Source organism: Coccinella septempunctata, chromosome 1 (assembly GCF_907165205.1).
Source record: "Coccinella septempunctata chromosome 1, icCocSept1.1, whole genome shotgun sequence".
In the NCBI taxonomy this organism is placed as follows: Eukaryota; Metazoa; Arthropoda; class Insecta; order Coleoptera; family Coccinellidae; genus Coccinella; species Coccinella septempunctata.
The window spans coordinates 59,354,670-59,372,665 of NC_058189.1; positions in this window are offsets into that span (position 1 = coordinate 59,354,670).

Consider the following 17,996-nt stretch of genomic DNA (forward strand, 5'->3'; position numbering starts at 1 on the left):
GTAATTAACCACATCTTATTAACCATATCTTAATCTGACACGCTCGAGTACAATGAGGGTTTTTTCCTTACTATTCTGACAAGCTCTCTTAGACAATTTCCCCTATACCGGGTGTCCCAGAGCTTTTAGGCCAGCAGATATCTCAGTTACCTGCGGAAAAAAAAAATTGAAAAAAATACTTGTCGTAGGAGACCATACGCTCTTTCATGCAGCATAGCAAAATCCACCCCCTGACAAACAACCCCTGAGAAACAACCCCTAACTTTTGTTTTTCAAATGGCACCCCCATGTTTGTTTGGCTTCAACTGACAGCTCTTTTTAATTCTCAATCAATGATATATCATAATATGTAGGTAGTTGTAAAGATAGTCACTCGATAAAATTGAATTCGTTAGTGGGTACTGTTAATTGGACTGATCGAATTAGTCCACATTGTTGTAGTTGTTGTCATCCAGATACCGTAGGAATAAAACACAGCACAAAAAGTTCTAACATTTTATTGACTCTTTTTTTTCAACATCCACTTTTTCTTGTCTCTACAATGTGGACTAATTCGATCAGTCCAATTAACAGTACCCACTAACGAATTCAATTTTATCGAGTGACTATCTTTACAACTACATATTATGATATATCATTGATTGAGAATTAAAAAGAGCTGTCAGTTGAAGCCAAACAAACATGGGGGTGCCATTTGAAAAACAAAAATTAGGGGTTGTTTCTCAGGGGTTGTTTGTCAGGGGGTGGATTTTGCTATGCTGCATGAAAGAGCGTATGGTCTCCTACGACAAGTATTTTTTTTTCAATTTTTTTTTTCCGCAGGTAACTGAGATATCTGCTGGCCTAAAAGCTCTGGGACACCCGGTATACAGGTCTAATTTTTGGTAGAGGTACTCTAAAGGGTCCAAGGTATGTCTCCTTATCCTTATATTAATCTGACACGCTCGAGCAAATCCCGAATTTCCCTCTTCGGCTTCCCAACTATAAAGACCCTTCAATTTTAAAGCTTCCTCCTAAAAATAATACTATAGGAAGCTTCAAAATTAAAGGGATTTCAGGTTTGATCATGAAAATGGAAGTGATTTAGCCAGTACTCAATACTTGATGAAAATAATCCATAACTAAACTGAGGAAACTGAAGTAAATGATTTCCAATTGAATGAGTTTCAGATTTTAGAGTTCTCTTGTATTGAAAATGTGTGTTTTTAATATAACTATTGGACCATTGATCGATATTCAGGTCAGCTATAAAAGGAATGACAACTGCTGTTGAAGTTAGATCGGACTGGCAGCACACCACACTAAATTTTTTTGAGAATGAAGTGATGTTTAAATTTAAAAAAATATTGGGTTTTGGCTGCTCCTATCTCATATTCTGAGATTAATCCACGCTTGAGAAAAATTTGATTCAGCTTACCAATGAATTTGTTGATGAACCCCTGTCAGAAGGGCATCCTACATCTTCAATTTTCTAATAACGCTGCAATCTATATGGAAACAAATTGATGTCTTCTTTCAGAGGGAGCTAATGTCATCACATTTTCAAAATTCTTGATTTAGTTCTAATTCACGAAAAACACTGACACATCGCGAAACAGTACTTTGGAAACTTGGGGAGATTAATAATCCGCAGCAGCATTAAGATACTCGATGCTGAAGTCACTGAACCAATATAAATAGAATATGGCTTTCTATTGTCTGCCCATTTCTGAAATGTCATTCAATCATAAATGCTTTTTGAAGGTAGAAAACCATCTTCATAATTTGCTGATAGTTTTGATAAAACAACAATCGAGAACACTAACTTGACAGTTTACGTGAAAAATGTTACACAGAATATCAACTTTCAAAATTCCATAGAATATTTGACGAATTTCATTGAAACATAGACATAGAGTCTCTATCTATGTATTGAAAGCACGTTGAGTGTTTTATGGTTATCCTGTCATTCTAAGTCATTCTCCACACTATGACCCTACAACCGCAATTCTCAAAACATTCTTGATTTAGACCAGCTCTATCGATATCAATGGATACAACATAACTTCACCTGGAAGTGGAATAGGAGAATGCATTTCGTATAACGCCCCTATACTGAGTGGTGTCGACAGATTGTCAGGTTCTTTGAGAACTAGCCGACAGGTGCTGCGTTAAGAAATAGCTCGCACACATAGCTAAAGACCAGCGTTTCTGTGACATCTGAAAAAATATATTATTACCGGCCATTTCCGCCCAATAAATTGACACATCATTCAACTTCGTTATCGCAATCTCTGAGGGGAAACAGTCGTTAGAACATTAAAAAAATTCCGATTTCATCGAGACCGACAGATGGCCTACTGCGTGTGTGTGTGTATTTCGAAGGTGTCGCTAAGTCCGATGACAAATTCGAAATTAATTACCATCTGGCTCCTCAATTTGATATCTCCGACTAGGAATTGGGAAATAAGGAAACACATTGCTTGATATTTCCAAAATTATTACAGGGCAGTATTTGAATCACTCAATAACGAAGCAACAGTTATGTTATACAGGGTGAGTCAAATATTTCAGCAATACATTCTTGAGGTCAGAAGAAACACTTTTTTCCATACCATTTGTTCCGATACGGCCTTATTAAAAGATATGGCCATTTTAAGTTTTCATAATGAGCTGTGCCACCCCTGGAAAAACTAAATTCCCTTCAGAATAAAACCCAATTTTTCAAATTTTTTAATTTTAGAACATCAAATTACAAAAGTGCACATTATACGAGAAAATATGAGAAATTTTTTATTCTACAAAACGTCCAAATATTTATCAGATAGCGACCAACTTAGTTTCAAGAGTTGGGTTCTTTGAATTTAGGGTATTTTATGGTACATAATGGTCATAATGAGGAAACTCGAAGACATGGGTTATCTCTTGTGTTCGAAAAAGGTGCATCGAATAAATGAAAAACTAACTTCCAAAATTAATTTCATTCGATAAAACCGTTTGTGAAAAAAAACTAAAAATAACATTTTTTTGTGGGTTTTATCAGCCTGTATCTTAAACTCTTAAACCGAGCCGATTCAGAAATATTGGTGACATAAAAAAGTGTTTCTTTTGACCTCAAGAATCTATTGTTAAAATATTTGTATGAGTCAAAGACTCATCCTTTATACTGCTCCACAAATGTTGGAAGTTCAGGACTTCTTGAAAGTTTTCATGAAACAAAGGTAATTTTGGGCGTCCACTTCTTAATCTTTCATTCACGTTTGCATTTTCCCGATATCGATTAAACAAAATTCGCAAAATCTCTCTGATGTTAATGTTTCAAAGTTGATTTTTACTACGTAAAACAATAACCGATCCAAAATTCTTATAAGCGCAAAGGGAAAGAACTTGCTCAAAACTGAAAAAGTTATAAAACGATTAACAAAACAAAACATGTATTTATGAGAGATTAAACAATTGTTTTCTCTTAAACTTTTGAAACGGTCACAAAATTTCTGTACTTGCTTAACTTTCGCTTGTTGCTTCATATTTTCTAATCATTATACGGAAAAATAAACTCTGAAATAAATACGAAATAAATCTTTTTTCTGCCTTGACACAATCTCGAGAAGTAACAAGTCAGGTTATAAATAAAGGTAGCAAACGAACCGGATAAAAAAAGCGATTGATATCAGCAAGTATTCAGATGCAGTATTCTTGTAACTCTTGTTGTTGAGATAGAAATCAAGACATTTTGCTACCACCTATTACTTTCGATTCTGTTTGCTGATAATGTTGAGATCAAGAGGATAATGTAGGAAGACTAACAACCTGACACCTAGCTTAATCAGTTTGCGGACAAGGAGCAAGGTGATAAATCTATTTATTGCGAAATGTGTTGACTGAAATGAAACTTAATAGTTTACTTCATTGATTTGTATTCTGAAACAATTCTCAATAGTGTAGTTAAGATTAACATTGTTTGAAAAAGATAAATTATTGGCTGAGAAAAGGACCTCGAAATACAAAAATTAGATGGAGAATGGCGAATTTTTCTGTCCGAGTCTTATCACAATTGAGTACTGCCCTAATTTCTGTTTCTGTATTTCTCTCATTAACCTAAGTATATCGAAAGTTACAAGACATATTTTCATGGTAATTTTTCTCTGATTTTCATTCTAGAAAGCTTATGGCGGTAAAAAACGATATGCCCAATTCTCAATATTTTCTTGTAAGTTCTATCACTACACAATGTATCACAAAACCATCTTTAGCTGCAGAAAGTTGTTTCTTCATCGAATTAATCTGAAAATATGCGAAATTCTGCTTCGAAAATTAAAATTGAATACAGGCACTTCATTAAAAACATCCAGGTATCGAGAACAGTAACCCTCTCTCACAGATGTCGTCCGCCCTGCCCTAATGAAAACCTGAATTTTTAATTTAAGGGTGTAATGATCAACCATCCCCACCAGGCAGTCCAAACCCCTTCCCGGAGCAAGGGTTGGATCCTTACCATACGCAATATTATAATATCAGTGTTGTATCTTTACCTACGGAGAATAACATAAAAAAATCTCGGCATGTTGTAGTTGTGAGTGTAATATGTACAGTGAAGGGAAGTTTTGGGAAGCAAAAGTGAAATCATGAAAATAGGAAATATGAGTGTTGACTTTATGCTGAGGTTTGTTTATAATACTGGACTATTGAAAATACCCTTAGTTCTGTTGCTGTCGAATTATGATAGAAGTTCTAAAACTTTTCCACGAATAATAAAACACATTCTTTTCAGAGAAAATTGTTACTTTCAAATAGCTCTAACACAACCAGAAAATTTTCCATTCGTCTTTTCGTGTACATGCTATAATTACCGTGAATTTTACTCAATTTTAAAAAGTATACCTCATTAAGTATGTCATTGCGATATGAATATTTTATGTTTACTTTCCATACTTTCATTATATATAACTCATGGTAGGTTTTTTCCAGTAGGATGCTATGAGGCAAAAAAGATTAGTGGTTTTCTTTTATGAATAATATATAAACAATGAATGGAAAATTTGTGACATTAATAAAAAAGATAAATTATTTCTCATTCGAATAATAATAATATGTTAGTTGTCAAGCGAGAGGGCATTTTTTGAAATTTATTGCTTAAGTAGTAGTAATTATCTGCTAATAATGGATTAAGGTATTTTGTATAAGGAGCGTTCGAAAAAATTCGGCATTAACTAGGAATTTCGAAGGTTGTATCCAAAAATATTTATTTTATTATTTTATTTTTTTCTTCAATGATCCGGATTTTCGGCTGGTACAAAATTATCACCCTCAGGATGAGTTTTTGACTAGTATGGATATTTCAACAGTAGATTCTTGAGGTCAAGAGAAACACTTTTTTTCTATACCATTTTTTCCGATTCGGCCCTGATAAAAAGATACAGCCATTTTAAGTTTTCATAATGAGCTATATGCCACTCCTGGGGAAATTACCTTAAGAATAACTAGCTCAATCTGTGGCACTACACATCTAGTGGATCTTTAAAACAGAGTTGTATTTACCAAAATACCCAAGTTTTCAAATTTCACAGACACTTTTTAATTTTTGAACATCAAATTACACGAAAACGGCGCATTATACGAGAAAATATGAGGAATACTTTTATTTTAATTCAAAAATTCATTAGATAGCGTCCAACGTAGTTTCAAGAATTGGGTTCATTGAGTTTTAAGTATTTTTATGGTACGTAATGAGAAAACGAAGACATGGGTGATATCTTGTGTTCGAATAACTATAATCAAATAAGTGAAATACCTATACTATATTCCGAAATTCATTTCACTCGATAAAACCGTTTGTGAGATAACATTTTTCATGGTTGTTCAACAGCCTGTATCTTTTAAACCGAGCCGATTCGGAAAAAATGTTAAATGAAAAAAGTGTTTCTTTTGAACTCATGCATCTACTGTTTGAATATTTTTACAAGTCAAAGACTCAACCTGTATTTTTAAAATTGAACCTGGAAATGATGTTCAACCACACAGTGTCAACATTCAAATTTGAATACTAAGTACTTGAATTTTTTAATTCTCTTCTTTATACTAATTTCGTAAGCACCGAGTGGTAGAAGCAAGGGAGGATGATGAACATCTAGGGTTTCCAAATAGTCTAATTGTCCAAACCGCTGCGTCTTTCCAGCCGCGAGAGAACCAAAACGAAAGCAGAATAATCGGACAGCACCCGTTAACAAATTAGGCCTTGAACACCTATGAGAATTTTGAGATTTTTGGCTTTTATCAAATGTAAACAAATCCACCATCACAGAATGAACTCTCGCCTGTCATTTCTAAAGCCCGTTTGTAACAGCCGAGAATTCTCTACTAGAGAATTTACTCGTGAATTCATACGCTGTGAATTCTCTGCAGTTACATACGTAGTTTCGGTAGAATTCACTGTTCAGTTTCATACAAAATAATCTCTCCCGCTTTCTTGCCAAAATTTTGTAGATAATTCTGCAGAGAATTCTCGGCTGTTGCAAACGGGCTTTACAAGTACATACTAACGCCAGTTCGACAAAAGTGAGGTTAGCGCCGAACACAGAAAGCGGCGGGTTATACCAACTCGAATTATAGAGAAAAGTGTACTCTGTTTTCGTCCCATCCAGTATTAATATAATTCATTTAATTATGTTTCTTCCCACTTAAAGTTGGATGGATCTATAGAAAAGCCTAGAAAAGGTGCATCTCCTAGCCTAGCTTACTTGTAAACTTTAGTACTTGCCTAAAACTTGCTTCGTTTCAATTTTTCAACAACTTTATCGTCAAAGAATTATAGTAACTTTTTATAGCATCAAAAATCGATGTGAGTGTTTCGGTATCGAAATAATAAGTTGTGGGCAGAATACATTTCATTCTTATGCCGCACATCCTGGTGGATGGAGAGAGGCAACAATTCGAGCTGCGTTTACCCGTTCATGTTACAATTACCGAAGTCTGTATGCGCCATTAAGCATTATTAAGCTACATTTACCAAACATCTGCACCATGTGGTAGACATGCAAATTCAGAAATTCGCGAGTAAATCGTGTTTTTCGAAATAACCGCCATTATGCGAATAATCGGAGGCGTTCGACGGTCCGGATAAGTTTGAACGTCGAAATTGTGGCGTGAGCGCAGCATTTCGCAAAGCAAATCGAAAAGTGGCGTCGCCTGCGGACGTCTAAAACCGTTTACTTACAACGATCGGCTTTTGTGGCTAAACGCCATATCGTGGCTGGCTTTCTCGAAAAGAACTGTATCGATGCTTCTGGGGTGCAGCTTTTGCGGAATATTCTATATCTCAACATACATAGGGTGTTTTCAAAGATAAGGCTTTTTTTAAAAAAAAGGTTGAAGACATGGAAATAAATCATTTCAACAAAAGTTGTACCTATATAAAATATTCAAGTTGGCTGAGCTACAACCCCTGGAATTTCCACAGAATTTCATTTAATTTCAAGTACGGGACTGTGGAAGTTACAGGATGGTACCTGACTACAACATTTTAACCCAACGAGATAGAGAAAAATGAATGGCCCATTACAGTCGTCTTTTTTCGAGAAACTAACAATGCCATCAACTGCATTCCTTCATCTTCTTTCGTTTCGAGTTATAGGACCAAAATTGAAATTTGGGCGATTTCAATAATGGTCATTATCTCCGTTTCTGTTTGTGCAAGGATGTTGAAATAAAAACATTGTGGAAACACTTTTTTGATAGCAATCCAGTGTGCCACGTACAAAGTCAAATTTACCTATTTGAAATTAAAATTAGTTAAGTCTGAATTTCTTAAAACTAATAAAAAGTGACTATATTAAAATTCTGGCTCAGTCCGGGTCAGGTCAGGGTACCTCACCCCATAGATTGCTATGTGGCAAAAGTAAAAAGAAGTGCTTCGTCAATTGGTTTATCACAACACAATTCAAATTTACCAATATATCAATGTGAACGAACAATCTACAAAACTAGGTAAAGACAAGCGTACTATGATTTTTTTCAATAGGTTTATTCGCTGAGCTATAACGTAAAGTTGTTTTCGTATGAAATCATTGGTTTAATATTACTTGGAAAGAATTGTCACTTATTTTCCGTTTCAGAAATATATCATACATCGCCCTCAGTCTTTCTACGAAGATATATTGGGAAATTCTTAGCCTACTATAGAACCAAACAAAATTTCAATGTCAAAATATTTTATTACTCAAAATATTCTAATCTTAATTGTTTACATTTATTACAGCGAACCTGTAACGTCCCTAGACCTTTCAAAAAAATGTTTCTTCATTGCTTTTATTACCTCCTCGTTGGAAGAAAATTTATAATCTTTTAAACTTTTTTTCAGTTGAAGAAAGAGATATTAGTCGAATGGAGCCGAATCTGGTGAATAAATGGGGTGTTCTAGTAATTTAAAACCTAAATCACGAATTTTTTGCATGGCAACATGAGATTTCAGTGCAGGGGCGTTGTCCTGCAAAAACAAAACACCTTTGGATAGCTTTCCGCGTCTTTTCCTTTTAATTTTTTCCCGTAGAGTGTGATCAGTAATGTCGAATTGTTATTCCACCCTTATCCAAAAAATCAATCATGATTACTCAATGGCTATCCCAAAAAACTGAAGCAAGAACTTTTTCAGCAGATTTTTGGACACGAAACTTCTTAGGTCTTGGACAACCAGAGTGTCGCCATTCCATCGATTGTTGATTTGTTTCTGGAGCGTAGAAATGTACCCAAGTCTCATCCATAGTAACAATTCGGTTTGAAAAGTCTACAACGTTTTCAAATCGAGCACAGATCGAACGCGATGCTTCTACCCTTGCACGCTTTTGGTCAACATTTAAACATTTGGGTATCCATTTTGCAGCAATTTTTCTCAGGTCCAAATTGACGTGAACTATATGATGAACGCGTTCGTATGAAATATTCAGTGCTTCAGATATCCGTTTTAGCCCAATTCGACGGTCTGATAAAATCATGTCATGAACTGCATCGATATTTTCGGGGACTGACACAGAAACTGGCCTTCCCGATCGGTCACCATCTTAAATGGAAAATTGACCTCTTTTTAAGCTTGCAGTCCAATTTTTCACTGTAGCATACGAAGGACATTGATCACCAAGGGTATTAAGCATATCTTTGTAACTCTGCTTACCTCTTAACCCTTTTAAATACAGGTAATTGATGATGGCTCGATACTCTAATTTTTTGATTTACACAATTTCGGTGGACATCTTCTTTTAATTCATTGCGTAACTCTGGTTTACTTTTTTGACCTCAAACTTCACACTGACACTTCTAATGAGTTATTGTACGTTGCTAGAGTAACGCAATATTTTTTTATGCATGGAACTGGTCTGGGCTAACTAGATATCAATACATCCTCGTATACCTACTGCAATTAGAAGAGGAAATAATGAAACTTCCACTTTCGCCATCTTGATAACGACCCATTAATAAGTAAATAAAATATGTGCACAGTTCCTTGCGCTGGTAGCGATCTGTAATTATGACTTCCGTAATGGAAGCTCGATGAATGAAATTCGCGCCAAAGCGATTTAGACGGGGTCGCGTCGGAAGAGAACAACCGACGCTCGTGGAAAGAGAAAACGAGACGACGCGACGCCTGCCGTCGGGGGGGATCTCTCGCATGGCGCGGTAAAAGGGAGGATGGAGGATGATTAAGAGCGGAGCGTCGTCGGCCCCTGATTGGTAGTTAAAGTGGGTGATTAGTCCGTCCGCCTGTTCCAGCGTCACGACGACCATGACCCAGACAACTACGCCAAAGTTACGCTGCAATTAAATTGGAACGTTGAGAATAACGATCTTGGAAGTGTGTCACTGTGAAACATCGATTTATTAGCGATTTTGATAGGTTAATTATGCTGGTCTTGGCTGAATGAAACTTCGTTGTAATTCAGATGATGCGCGGCACACTTACAGGATGGGCAAACTTTGTAGTCTACTGAGGGGATCCCGAGAACTATAAGAGATAGAAGGAAACGGATGACACATTTCCGAGCTCTTTTTCAGAGAAACAGAGAATGGTGAAAATCAAAACTCCTACGATTCTTCGTTTTTGAGTTCATCATAAGCAAAAAATGAGATTTTGACGATTTCGAATGGTTCTCATAACTTTTTTGTATCTGAAGTTACAGATCTGAAACTTGAACCTTCTACAGGCACTTTATCCACCGACGAGCTCAAAATATTTTTTCATTTCGAATCATCAGTTGAACTTTCGTTTTTTAAATACTAACTATTATTGAATTTGTTATTTTTGAATTGGAGAAAAATCTTTCGTTAGTAGATTCTACTAAAAAAAGTGCCAAAGAGTGTTCAAGTTTCCGATCTATAACTTCAAAGACAAAAAAGTTATCAGAACATTCCAAAATCATCAAAATCTCATTTTTTGCTAATAACTCAAGAATAAAGAATCTCAGGACTCTACGGTTTTCACCATCCTTTGTTTCTCTGAAAAACAGCCCGGAAATGTGTCAGACAACGAATTTGGCTCACCCTGTACAGTTTTCCGCACTGCAATGATTTTTTAGAGATGTGATTTCAAGAAAATTCAATGGAATTTAATGATCAATGTGACTGGAATAAAACTAACATTTCTTCAACCAATAACTCAAAATGAAAACGCTCAAACACGTCAATGGATATTTAAATACCTACCCTGATTCTCTAGCAATGAAATTGAGTTTTTTTTTCAATCGCTCAGCTGTCACCCCATCCAATTTTTTTTCAAATAAAATATAGTACAATCGTACGAAGACGTAGAAGGGCCACATAATATTTTAAAAATATTTTTCCTTAAATTCCGACTTTGAAGTCGGAATTTAGTTAAATTCCGAGTTCAAAGTCGGAATTTAACAAAATTCCGAGTTCAAAGTCGGAATTTAACTAAATTCCGAGTTCAAAGTCGGAATTTACTAAATTCCGACTTTGAAGTCGGAATTTAGTTAAATTCCGAGTTCAAAGTCGGAATTTAACAAAATTCCGAGTTCAAAGTAGGAATTTAACTAAATTCCGAGTTCAAAGTCGGAATTTTCTAAATTCCGACTTCAAACTCCAGGATCCAGGATTTTTTTCTGGGGGGGGGGCACAACGGGCAGACGAGCAGAAAAATCAACAGTGAATGTAAGAAATGAACTTCACTTTTATTTTAAAGAGTTCAAGTATGTATAGAAAGATCCGACCGTCTGGGGGGGGCACGTGCCCCCCTAAATTCGCCCTTGCAGGTAGAGGTTGGGCACAACCTCCCCCCACCCCAGTACTGAAATAGTAACCATAAAATAACATTGAGCTCCCAGCTCCCACCCCCCTTTGTATATATGGTGAAATAATCTATGTCGTCGTAGAACAACACCCTGTGCATCTAGCCTGTATCGGTTTCGAAGTAGATAAAATTCCAAGTCGGAATTTAGTAAAATTCCGACTTTGAACTCGGAATTTTGTTAAATTCCGACTTTGAACTCGGAATTTAGTTAAATTCCGACTTTGAACTCGGAATTTAGTTAAATTCCGACTTTAAACTCGGAATTTAGTTAAATTCCGACTTTAAACTCGGAATTTTGTTAAATTCCGACTTTGAACTCGGAATTTAACTCCATTGGAGACTCGGAATGTCTCCATTTGAAAAGCTGAATTTTAACAGGGTTGTGGCTAAGGGGTTGAAGAAAAACACTCAATTTTATTGCCAGAAAATGAGGGTATTCGAAAATCAATTGACGAGGTTCAGCATTTTCATTTACTGATAATGGTTTAAAAAATACTAATTTTATCCGAGACTTATGCCCAACACTGTATACTCGCCACCAAATACGAGGAGGAAGATGCTTACACTTGATATTTTATGAAAATTCCATTTTGATCATATTTAATTGTTGAAAATAGATATTTTCTGCTGGTTTATTTAAGTACATAATTTGGTTTTTCATTCGTTACATTGATTTAAAGAGTTCTAACACATTCAACTTGACATTTACGTGTTGAATTTCAAATTTATCATTAAAAATACCTATACAGGATGAGTCTTTGACTCGTATAAATATGTTAACAGTAGATTCTTCAGGTCGAAAAAAACACTTTTTTCCTATACCATTTTTTTCGATTTGGCCCTGATAAAGATATAACCATTTTAGTTTTCATAATGAGCTGTGCCACCCCTGGAAAAACTAAATTACCTTCAGAATAACTGGCTAAATCTGTCACACTGCACATCTGTGGATCTTTTAAACAGAGTTGTATTCAGCCAATGTACCCAATTTTTCAAATTTCACATATACTTTTTCATTTTTAAACATCAAATTACTCGCAAATTGCGCATTATACGAGAAAATAAGAGGAATACTTTTATTTTACAGAATGTTCAAATATTAATTAGATAGCGTCGAACTTAGTTTCAAGAGTTGGGTTGTTTGAATTTTTTGTATTTATGGTACGTAACGGTCATAATGAGAAAACTGGAATACGTGGGTAATATCTTGTGTTCGAAAAAGATTCATCAAATAAATGTAAAACTACATTCCGTAATTCATTTCATTCGATAAATCAGTTTGTGAGATTTTTTATGGTTTTTCAACTGCCTGTATCTTTTAAACTGAGCCGATTCGGAATAAATGGTAAAAGAAAAAAGTATTTTTTGACCTCAACAATCTACTGTTGAAATATTTGTACGAGTCAGAGAATCACCCTATATACTAGGTGTTTCTGAATTGATAGGAATTATTTCAAAGCATAACGGTTCAACAAAAACCTTTTGCTCTGCGACCTGCCTTTTCTTCTATTTCCATCAGTATTTGAGACAAAGAGGCCACAACCTACTAAATAAATAGATGTGGCCGATGCTTGTGATATTGAGATGTGTTAACAAATCATCCTGATGAAAATCTTTGTTTAAAACATCAGTTATTACTGGATGTATGTAGATAGACGTTATAATCCTTTCGAGAATCTATCAATTCATTCATGTAGTTTTCAATTTATCCATTTCAGTGACTATCAAATCTATGTTTAAAATCATATCAAATTGTTAAACTCCCAAATGTTTCCCTATTCGAGTCCTGTCTAAAAAAATTAAATTTACTGCCGATCGTCAATCAACAAATCGCGAATCAATCCACCTAATACCCAATCTCGTATATTTTATGATAGCAATATGAAGTTATGGCATCACTCCCATGCGTTACTCGATGAAATTTCCATACATACACGGGGAAGATGACAAAATACTCTAGGAACGATATCAATACGTCCGTCAGCCCCCTTGTATTTCCTCCCCCATGTTGAAGGGCAACGAACCTAAACTCGAAGATCCCGCACTTTTTCAATACGTACTACATCAAGTTCGACAATATGAAATTGATTTTCTTGTGTGTGTGTGTGTTGCCAGAAGAAAATACATCAGATATTCCGGAAACTGCTACGAAGTATAGGAAAATTTGAATGATGGTATATGTCTTGAGTCTAGGAGAAGAATTTATTCGGGAAGTTTTTGATTGATTTGTTTTTCACTCGGTGAAAACACGGGGAAAATGTAGATTGGATTTTCCATATGTGAAGCCGAGGAACTGTTATTGAATTGGAGAAAAGCCACTACAATTTCCATGTTCTTTTCGAAAAAACTGTGGAAACTGATGGAAAAAATATAGATACAAAGACAGACAACATTTCTCTTCTATTCATCACATTAATACAAGTTTTGTCTTCTGTCCATTGAAGTACATATACATATAAAAAGATTTATTTATATTCTATTGAAATCCCTCGAATAAGAACAATTTCTTCTGAGATAAACTCGGCGATGGATAGAAGAAGATATAATAATAAGTAATTACCAATTTCGACAAGTTTCCAGACAAAATTTCAGTTGCAGAATTTTCCTATCATGTTTTTCAGTTTGATATAAAAACTTCCTATTACAAATGAATATAATCGAATCGTTTAGTCCTCGAATAGAAAGATTTTTTCGAGTTACATCAACAAGTTTTTCATGCCGCTTTCCACAGATAAATCTACCAATTTCCCTCATTTTCCAATTCGTGAAACAACATCAAACTCACCTCTGCATATTTCAGGAACAACCAAAAACCGCCTGTCACCTATTCGCCCACATGGATCAGATCGGAGATGGCGTTGGAATTAGGACAGGTCCCGAGGAAATGAGGTTAGGTCGTGGAGAGCGTGCCATGTGATTAAGAGGGAAAATTATCGCTGTGATGAAAGGGAGACGCGGAGGAGTTGAGCGAAGGAAAGGAAGAGAGCGAATGGGACTTTTCGCGAAAGTTTTCGCGTACCAAAACGTTGCATACGCGCTGAAGTGATCGAGTAAGCCCATGTAAGAATTTTCATCTCGCTCCAAGGGGGAAAACTGGCGAGGGTGGAAGTAAGAAAGGACGATTGTATCTCTTTGTGAGCGGCGAGTGTGGATATGGTCGACCGACGTTGCCAGACCGTCTGCGGAGGTGGATTTCTCCTAGGTAATTTTCTTCGGTTGCTTCGGATCGGAAACGCTTCGGATTTTATGAAACTAACGAGCGTTTAATAGTATTCGTCGTCAAGTGGGCTATTGAATAACAATGGGGTATATTCTGATCGTGCATGTAATTTTTAGCTATAGCATATCATTTTTTGGTTTTTGTTCAGATTTGACGTAAACTTTCAATTTAAAAGTCCAAAATTTTGTAAAAATCACCTATTATATTCCAAAAAAGCCTGTTTATGTCATAGACCTTTTCATTTTTATTGATCTACGAATAATATCGATGATAGCTAAAGCATCAACCACCCTCAAAATTCCATAGTCAACTCGCCAACGAATTTTTGTGCAAGCTAAAAACTTGCAGTAAATATTCAAAAATTCGATGTCGTCAATCTCAATTATTTCTTGAAGTTTCAGAATGTAACCCTGAAAACGATACCTACGGTTTATTTCTTTGAGCAATATAAGAGTCCTAAGAACTAGTGTTTGAACGTATTTCTGTTCAAATAGCAGTAAAATTTGACATCAAAAGAATTTTTTTTTTAACGATTCGACCTAAATAAAGATAAAGCCAATTTAAGTTCTCATAATGAGCTGTGCCACCCCTGAGAACCTTGCGCTGAAGTTTTTCCAAGCATTGAATATACCATCTTGACCTTCGAAATAAACTACTATATAGGGTGAGTCTTTGACTCGTGCAAATATTTTAAAAGCAGATTCTTCAGGTAAAAAGAAACACGTTTTTCCTTCTCCATTTTTTCCGAATAAGATACAGGTTGTTGAAAATCCATTAAAAATGTTATTTTAGTTCTATCTCACAAACGGTTTTATCGAATGAAATTAATTACGGATTATAGTTTTTCATTTTTTTGATAAATCTTTTCAAAACACAAGATATCACCTTCGTCTTCCAGTTTTCTCATTATGACCATTACCTACCATGAAAATACCAAAAATTTAAAGAACCCAACTCTTGAAACTAAGTTAGACGCTATCTAATGAATATTTGGACATTTTGTAAAATAAAAGTATTCTTTATATTTTCTTGTATAATGCACCGTTTTCGAGTAATTTGTTCAAAAATTAAAAAGGATCTGTGAAATTTGAGAAATTGGGTACATTGGCTGAAAAATCCGCAGATGTGGAGTGTCACAGATTAAGCTACTTATTCTGAATGTAATTTTGTTTTCCCAGGGGTGGCACTGCTCATTATGAAAACTAAAAGTGGCTATATCTTTTTATATGGGCCCAATCTAAAAAAATAGTATAGGAAGTGTTTCTTTTGACCTCAAGAATCTACTGTTAAAAATAGTAGTACGAGTCATAGATTCACCCTGTATATTAGAAAAACAAGCATGAATTTACTTATTCAATTCAATTTTGTCAATGAAGTAGTATTTAGGATAAAATAAATTACCTAACGCAATTTCGTTTGCGATAAGTATTTAATTTTATTTTTGATAATAATAACTAAGTCCGCTTGAAACTACCCATATTAGCTCTGATAATCATCTCCAATATGTATTCATTATAGTTGTTTATTTCATTTCGTACAAGAGTTGCCAGATTCAAACATAATCCACCTATAACCATTTATTTCATATCATTATATGATATTTGATAAGCGATCAACTTACATCTTTGAATTTCTGGATTTTTTATGGTATGTAATGGTGATAATGAAAAACCTGGAAGATCTGGGTCTAATTTTGTGTTCGAAGGAGTTTCATAGCATCAATGAAAAAAATCTATTCCGAAAATCATTCCATTAGATTAAATCGTTTGTGAAATATGACGAAAAATTACATTTTTCCTGGATTTTCAACAGCCTGTTTTTTTCAACCTAGCCGAATTAGAAAAAATGGGAAAAATAAAAAATGTTTCTTTTGGTATCAGAAATCTTCTATTAATATAATATATATGTACAAATCCAAGATACGGTTACAGAACTGAAAAGAAATGAACATATTAATGTATTTTAACATTTACTGACTTCCTATGTTGAATTTGAAATTCTTGTTCATTCTTACTAATTAATTTCAGATGCAAACTTTGCAACTTGGTAAAATCTGGGAAGTCATTAGTTTACGCTTATGTTAACAACTAATGTAGCTCTGTAAAAATCATATCACCATAATTTTTTTTTACATTTGTCACAGTACCAATCGACAAAAATTTAATTATTCTACAATATCCACTAACTAAAATGAAAAAGTGGATCTTTCAAACAGTAGGTAACATATTGATACAAAACCTTAGCGTAATCTCAAATAAATATCAATGTTTTTCAGAGATTCATTAATATCGAACACACGAAGTTTCAACAGTGAGCCAGTTAACGATGAAAATAATTGCAAGAATTTCGAATTTTAATCATTGTCTTGTCAGATTTTTTAATTTTTCGATTGCATTAAATAAAAACTTTCACATATCGAATTACTGAAAATATACATAGAAGGAATTCAGATCTGATATGGAGACTGTAGATTTTATAATTAAAGGCCTTTTGAGAAATGTTGTAAATATCCACCTCTTCAACATTTATCATTTTCGAACTGGGACTCTACCTAATCCATTGAAAATTCAAGTTTAACCATGATTTGTTAAGTTTCGAAAGGGGTTGAAATTTTCTGATTGATTCTGAAAATTCCTCAACATCTAACGATGGATTGTAGTTTTTTTTATCAGTGAGGCTAACCCTCTAAAATAATCAGTAACAAAAATGAAGGAGTGATTTTTATTCAAACCGCAACAACTTAATATAGGCAAGTAAGAAACGAAAAGAGAGGGTATTTAAATTTAACAAATCCATAGATCGTAAAAAAAATAAAGCCAACATTAAAGAAAACTCAACAATATCGCAACAACGCCGAAGCTCCGTCGAAGAATGTGTATTATTCGGATGCATCCCCTCAAAACGACGCGCATGTTCAAGATGGCCGATTCCGACGTCACCCTCTCTTCCTTTCATCTAGTACGAAGTTCATCCTTGTAATTATTACACGTAATTAGGACCACCGGACCTACCTCAACGCAATCGGGATTGCCTCTCGAAAATGAGGCAACTTTCACCGACTCAACTCATTTGATAAGACGGGTATCAAGAAGCTATTTTTTGCGTATTTCATAGCGTCGAGTGGCATCGGCGTCCTCTCCCCCATTTGATGGTTTGTCATCGATTTTATTTCCTATACACGTTCCTTCTACAATGGCGTACACAGATAGTTGGTTCAACAGGCATGTACCTAGTTTTCCATTCGTTGAGTTGATGGAAATGGTTTTTATTGGAATTTTTAGTTTGCACGTAGCGATGCTCGTTTAGCTGGTATTATAATGTAAATAAAGAAGTTTCGAACGAATGTAATAGTTAATTTTTAGTCAAAGCACTTATGCATGTGGGATTGTTACGGTTTATTACGTCCAATAATGAAACTTCATACTCGAGAACAAAAAAATATGGTCCCTGCTCTTATTGACTCAATTCACGGTTCAGAAATATTGTTGGCACACTTAATTTATG